The following is a 7,714-nucleotide window of genomic DNA, read 5'->3' as shown; positions in this document are numbered from 1 at the left end:
ACGAGGGATCACCTCGCCAATGCCTACGTATTGTAGACTTGGGTTTCGGGAGAGAGCGACGATGGAGATTCCGGGAGCGAGATTAGGCACACGACGTACCCAGCTTCGGGTCCCCTCGGTGGAGGATCCCTACGTGCTGCTAGTAATCCACTATATGATCATAGATGTGTTTACAGGGTGCCGTCGTAGGCGGAGCTATGTTGTCTGTCTATTGTCCCCCTTATTTCGGGTGCCCTGGCTAGCTTTATATATGCAACCAGCCTAGGGTTTTACAAGAGTCCTAGTCGACTACTTCTTCGGGTTGCCTTGTTGGGCCTTCTCCATATTGGGCCGAGCCGATCCAGGTATACCAATAATGGGTACCCGAAGGGTATGCCCATGTCGGTAGCCCCGAGTTTATAGTGAAGTCGAAGACTTGCGTAGAAACTCCAAGCATAACCATCTCCGAAGTCGAAGAAATACAAGGCGAGGTCCATGTCGTAGATCATGTGTAGCGTAAATGATGTCGACGATTCTTGAAATTATCGGGTGCGCGGCAGCGCTCCCGATGGGAGTAGCCCCCGAGTCTATGGGCAAGTGCTTGCACTTAGGCATAGACTCAAGTTGTACTACTCGATGAAGAACTTAACTATATTTCTGGAAGACTTGATGAAATCCATGTGCTGCCGATGGGAGTAGGCTCCACTCGAGTCGTAGAATCGAGTTGAGTCTACAAACCTGAATTGCCGTAGATGCTGTCGAAGTTATCTTTCTATCGGGTGCACGGCCAGCGCTCCCGATGGGAGTAGCCCCCGAGGCTACAGCCAAGTGTTTGCACTTGGGTGTAGGCTCAACTTGCTTTTAATCGACACCACAATTTTTCCTCTTTCTTGTCTCTTATCGGGAGGGTGAACAATACTCTCGATAAGAGTAGCCCCCGAGCCTATGGGCAGGTGCTTGCACCTAGGCATAGGCTCAAGTTGTACTACTCGATAAAGAACTTAACTATATTTCTGGGCGCAGCCCCTCTTTTTATCGACTCCAGGCCGTTGCTATTTTTATTTGGCATCCATATCTATATTGTACACGGATAATGGTAATTGGGGCTAGTTCATCTGACGGATCAGGTACTAGTTAACTGCTCTAGTGGCAATCCGCAAAAACCTACTTCAAGATCACGTCCCTGGACATGATCCCGGGATACTGGTGTTAACTCGACAGGTGCCGCTTAAGGTCTTACCATTCTGTCGAGTCCCAGTCATGTTTTATCGGGTACCTAACGCGTCCGTTAGGATTTTTCTTCGTATCCGTTGATACGGAAAAAAGTAGCAAACCAACGTCAGAGACGGTGCCACGCCGCTCAGAACGGATCCGGGGTCTTACCTTCGCAGAGTTTTGCGGCATTCAGAGATTATTCGCGAATTTGACGCTCTGAGAATATTTTGTCAAGTGCCTTGTTCGGCTGATGCAATGACCCATTTTGCGGGTTCTTCTATTTTTCTCTCGGGCTTGATGAGACAGCCGAATATATTGGGTATTCTATATTGTCGGGTACATCACCGATGCTCTTGATCGGAACAATATGACGAGTCAATGAACCCGAAGATTTGTCTACCTTTTTTTTTGGTTCCTCCTTGATGAAAATTTCGTCGAGTTCGTCCTTCAGGAAAATTTCTTCGGGTCCTCTTTGAGGACAATTCTTCGGGTCCTCCCTGAGGACAATTCTTCGGGTCCTTTTTGAAGATAATTTTTCGAGACCTACTTGAGGATAATTCTTCGGGTCCTTTTTGAAGATAATTTTTCGAGACCTACTTGAGGATAATTCTTCGGGTCCTCCTTGAATAAGATTTCATCGAGTTCTGTCTTGAAGACAATTTCGTCGGGTTCTCTCAAGATTTCGTCGGGTTCCTCCCTGAAGAAGATTCGTCGGGTTCTCTCTTGATTTCGTCGGGTTCCTCCCTGAAGAAGATTCGTCGGGTTCTCTCTTGATTTCGTCGGGTTCTCTCAAAATTTCTTCGGGTGCACGGCCAGCGCTCCCGATGGGAGTAGCCTCCGAGGCTATGGTCGGGTGCGCGCATCCGGGAAGAAATAGCCGAGCCCCCGAGCGCCGCTAGGGTGACATCATGATTGTTGCTTAGACGCCATGTCGCAGTTGTGATCCGGGACGAAGTCGTTGTCGAGCCCCCGAGCCCTTGAAACCCTTGGCAGCCGCCGCGAATAAGACGAAGGTGTCCGTGATGAAGGCTTAAGGCATGGAAAAGTTGTAGTATTTTTCGAGTTGGATAGCCCGATGACTCGCCATTGCGGTATACTTGCTGAATCGCAGTTTTATTAGCCTTTTGATTGATCTCTTTTTATTTATTCTTTTGTCCTCTTGATTTGGCCCCTGAAGTAGCGCTTGACTAGCTGGCTTATTGATTGTTCTTCAGAATCTGATTTGAACTTCGTGAAACATTAGCGCTCATTCTGCTGGTTGTCGTTGCTTGGCGTTGCTCGGAGGATATATTCTTGCACGAGCTAGCTCTAGCTAACAGATTGATCAATCATCCTTTTACTTTTCTTTTCCGTTACTTGAGGTAGCCTTTGATCGGTTGGTGATTATGCATGTTGCATACTCCCGCTGAATCCATGCAGACTTGATCTTTTTGTACTGCAGCTTCTTCCTTTTATTCTTTTTCCTTGCAAAGGGTATTACAGCTGGCTTCAACCATCCGAAGTTCTTCGGGATTTTTTCTTTTGCAAAGTTTTGAACCAGATACAGCAGCAACCCGACGGTTCCAGTGGCCATGAGATTGTACGCGAGTTGGACCACCGGAAACACTGCCGAAAATTGATGAACTTGTAGACTTGATCAGCTCGATCGGTAGGTAACGGTGGAGTCATTGTTGTCACCAAGCCCCCGAGTCGTGATGGCAGTTGATGAAACAGACGGGGTCGATTCTGGTAATATCGGCTCTTGTAAAGTAGAAGGCTTCTCCAAAGCCGATGATAACGAAGTTGTTCATAGTTGAATTTTTTTTTTCGCGACCGTGGTGAAGGCGGTGATGTAGAAGTATTTTCGAGTTGTTCACCCGGTCCAGTGACTCAACAATTGGGTCGATGCAGCTGTAACGAATACCAAATTGCTCATGATGAAGATTGAAGTAGCCATTTAGATGTTGTCCGTGATAAGGTTGTCTTTGTTACTCAATGTTTCTTTAATATGAATAGGTAACTATGCACATACAAAAATAAAAACAAAAACAATACCAGGTGGAGAAAATTTGATGGCATGATAAAACTTGCGGGATGAAGCAATTAATTAAATGAATAGCATATGGTTCTTCTTTGAAAGAACATAATTATGCGGCGCAACCCCCAAGTGTCGGGTGCGGAAAAAGTAAATAATAATTGACTCTATGCAGAAAAACACTTAACTTATTCGACGCGGAGAGAAGTCGTGCAACGGATGCAGTCGATATGGCAGGCAATAACCATATAAGGTTGTACTCGAAGATGAAGACATGGTTGATGAAGCCATTAAAGATGCATCCAGTGATAATCATATAGCATAAATCCAGTGATAAGCATATGAGATGACTCCAATGATAATCAAATAAGATGAATCCGCTGACCCGAAAGTGCATCGGGTCAGTATTTATATAAGATGAGCATAGTAAGATAAATCCACTGAATATGAATCCAATAGTAAAATAAATCCAGTGAAGATGAATCCAATAATAACCATATAAGATATGTCCACCAATATCCTTATAATATGAGTCCGCAGAGAAGATAAATCCACTGACCCAGGAATACATCGGGTCAGTATTTAGATAATCAGCTAAATCCATTGATAATCCCAACGTGCAGTAATACTTGGCCTCATCGCATAAATGAACAGCTTCTTCCAATCTCAGAATGGCGGTTAAAGTAGATGGACATGCGATCGGTCCATGAATTCAAGATCATTGTTGAAGTTTAATCAGGCGATGTAGTCAATGTTCTGGGCCGCGACGCTAGATGGAGTCGATGGAGTTGCGACGCTTAGCCGAAAGTAGTCGGTGAAATAGATAGACGCCAAGGTCAATTCTCGCTGGCTGAGGGAACCAATAAAATATGCCGATGAAAATGTCTAAGTAGTCTATGATGATGCTAGTTCCTCCAGAGTCGATGAAGATGAAACGATATACACGTAAAGTACGCTGACTTGATAGTTATGTACGTTCGTTCGTACAAACTTCACTTTAGCTAGCATATTTGGCCAGATGCTCTCTTTTTTTTCCTTTGCACTTGCACATGAAGTAGTAATACTTGACTGATCGGTGCTGTGTTCCTGCCGCTAAATTCGCTTTGATTCTCGTAGAGTTGCACTTGGATACAGTTTTACTCGATGCCTTGTTTTCCGCCTCATGCTGAGAAGCACGCTCCGGTCGGACTCGTCTCCGAGCAGGCCTGCTTTTGCTGGGATCGACGAATCTCCGGCCAGTGTGGTTGCAGCCGGGGGTGTCACCGGCCTTTTCGACATCGTCGGGTTGTCAAGACACGTGTGCACGTTTCGTCGAGTTACTTCTATACGTGTTGGTGTGCATGCTTGTCGCCGGGGCTCGATTTTTCTGGTCGATAATCATATAAGAGTCGTGGGTTCTCTTTTGAAGAATAGAGCTTCATTGGTCATTGGCCTTCTTTGGTTTGCGGGTATGCACAGCGATTTAAATTTCAGCTGAGTTAATTCTCCTTGTATCTCGTGCTTGCGCCCAGCTATCTTGCGCCTTGTACAGATGGAGTAATACTTTGCTGATCATATGCATGTAATTAGCTCTGTTTGCTAAATCCATGCGTACTTGAGACGGCGCCCAGATAGCGCGGCTCTTCCCTGGCTTGATCTTCTTTGCTTCTTTTCTCGTGTAGAACGCGGCAGCTTGGCACCCGATAGATCGGCGAATCGTCCATCGCCGGCCATGAAGTCAAACGTATTGAAGAGAACGAATTTGACCAGATGCGATCTGACCTCTATTAGCGATGATGGTTAAGGATCCCGCCCGGATAACAAAATCCAGTCGCCGCGATTCCCACAAACGGCGCCAATTGACGAGGGATCACCTCGCCAATGCCTACGTATTGTAGACTTGGGTTTCGGGAGAGAGCGACGATGGAGATTCCGGGAGCGAGATTAGGCACACGACGTACCCAGCTTCGGGTCCCCTCGGTGGAGGATCCCTACGTGCTGCTAGCAATCCAGTATATGATGTGTTTACAGGGTGCCGTCGTAGGCGGAGCTATGTTGTCTGTCTATTGTCCCCCTTACTTCGGGTGCCCTGGCTAGCTTTATATATGCAACCAGCCTAGGGTTTTACAAGAGTCCTAGTCGACTACTTCTTCGGGTTGCCTTGTTGGGCCTTCTCCATATTGGTCCGAGCCGATCCAGGTATACCAATAATGGGTACCCGAAGGGTATGCCCATGTCACTATCGATGTCCGTTACGGACGGACGGTATGGGTGGGCCTTGCCCGTACCGATGTCCGTTAAACCTCCGGGAACCACCTCTTCGATCTTGGACAACTTTGATGCACTTGTGACGCGATTTTCTTCAGCAATTGCATATCCATTTATCATTATGACATGATTCACTGCCCACCATTCAAAGGTAGGAGAGATTGGACATCTTGGCATTAATTAGTCATTAGTAACAAATTGAGAGGTAAACTTAGTCAATTTCTAGACTGAGCTAAGGATTTAAACACGAGAAAAAGTGTCGTATTTCACAGTCATCAACTTCCCTAAGCTTAAACTTGATCGTCCTCGAGCAAGAAAAAAATCATAAGGAACTTGGCGTTTAAACTAAAATGACGAGAAAGTAAACTCACTTACAAGTGGTAGCCTTATGAGTCCAGCATTTCTTCCATTTGAAAGCTTAGCATAGTTAGAGTAGTGCCAAGAATATGATACAAGCATTGGTAACTTGGTACAATCACAATAAATATTTATGAGTATGAATAACTAGTTGTGTAAACAATCACTCTAGTTTAAGTAGTTAACTCTCAGTTTACCAAGGAACACTAGAAAGTTCATTATCATCAAAAATAAGTATGAGCATTCATGTCAAAAGAGGTATAAGCAATGAAGTATCTTAATTACGCCCACATCAATAGATCAAGACTATCAAAACACTTACTATCTATTCATTGCATTTCAAGAAGTTTCATCTAATAATAGCGAGTCCATGCCAAGACTTGAGAAGTGATACTTTTGGATTCCAATGATAGTTTCCAAACAAGAGTCATGAATGATCTTTTTAGCAAAATTTTGCAACACTCAAGGGGCTAATAGTACACACGAGTAGCTGGCTACCCGTGCCTTCAACTCATAGCGAACATTGGGATTTATACCTCAAATCATTCATAAGCCAGCGGAGTTGCTAGCATCCCAAGAGTGCACACCACAATTTGTTGACAAGGTTGAAGCATTATCATACTTGATTCACAACATTACACCTTGGCATGAGTCTCAGCTACCACTAGAGTTCAGTTCAATCAAACAACTCCTATCAAAAGTGCTATCAAGTCTATCACCAGATCTATGGAGTTAAGTATCTTCAAAGTTCAACCATTAAGACAATCGGTCAATCATACAAGTCATATTTTCTAGACTTTTTCTTGTTGTACTTGTTTGGCAATATTATTTCCATGGAAAAACTCGGTTAACTAAATAAACTAGTCACAATTAATTAAACACAAAAATAAAAACTCTAATCAAATTGCTTCAAAACACTCCCACTAATACCATATCTTAACAAGTCTACTGACTAGCATAAACAATTTCAAACTTCTAAAATGGGAGACATAGGACATACCTCTTGTAGGTGACTTCATATTTCTCTTTCTTATGATGTGTTCCTTTAAAACTCTTGGTAAATCTCTCTCATTAATAATATCAAAGCAAAGAGGCAAATGCAAATCAGATTTTACAAGAACAAGGATAAAAGGAAGAAAAAAATTGTATTTTTGTCAATTGGGATTGAGAGAGAAAAAGAAACAGATTGGTGACAAAGTAAGGAACTAAAAAACAAATAAAAGGGAAACAAACTAAAAATAGAAAGGAAATAAAAAAGCAAAGTGTTGGAACAAACCAACAAGAGTGTTTCAAAGCTCTTTCAAATAGCTGGAGCACAAACTTATTAAACACAAATAAAAATTCTTGAGGAACACATCCCCAAGTTTAGGCTTTTGCAAGCCCTCTTGTTGAGATAATTGCGGTGGTGGAGGATACTTCCCAAAGTTTCATTGGCCGCTCAAATGAGTGAACTCGAAAGTGAGATCGTTGGTGGGGTCTCGAAGGTTGATGGCGAGGTTGATAAGGTTCTCAATGCTTCCTTTGAGCGCGTACATGTCCTGATTGGTGGTGAAGTCGTGGAGTGGTTGTTGCTCATGTTCTGGTCCTCCATGTTCTTGTTCAAGTTCATCTTCTCCTTCGGGTTCATTTTGCTGTTGTGGTAGATTTGCCTCAACCAGCGCATCATAATGCAAACGCCTATCCTCGATAGAGAGTATACCATTAGGCAAAGGGGCAGCGATCAAGTGATCAGCTCCCGGTATGTTGAATTAAAATCTACCATTTATCTTTCTAACCATACAACATGCATTTGGAGTAGTAAAACCAAGGCGGCGAGGGCCTTCCAATGCTTGTAAATTACTTACATTAATGTTAAGTCCTCTTGGCAAGATGGTGATGACTCTCCCTCCACATATGAGGCCC

At 43.8% G+C, this 7,714-nt stretch overlaps 1 pseudogene; it reads right to left on the bottom strand.

The window, feature by feature from the left end:
• LOC124694549 overlaps positions 1-4,486 on the bottom strand; it is a 6,530-nt pseudogene extending 2,044 nt beyond the window's left edge.
• Between the last annotated feature and the right edge of the window lie 3,228 nt (positions 4,487-7,714).

Source organism: Lolium rigidum, chromosome 3, assembly GCF_022539505.1.
Source record: "Lolium rigidum isolate FL_2022 chromosome 3, APGP_CSIRO_Lrig_0.1, whole genome shotgun sequence".
Taxonomy (NCBI): Eukaryota; Viridiplantae; Streptophyta; class Magnoliopsida; order Poales; family Poaceae; genus Lolium; species Lolium rigidum.
Note: the sequence above shows the minus strand (reverse complement) of the source record. Positions and strands in the feature narration are given on the sequence as shown.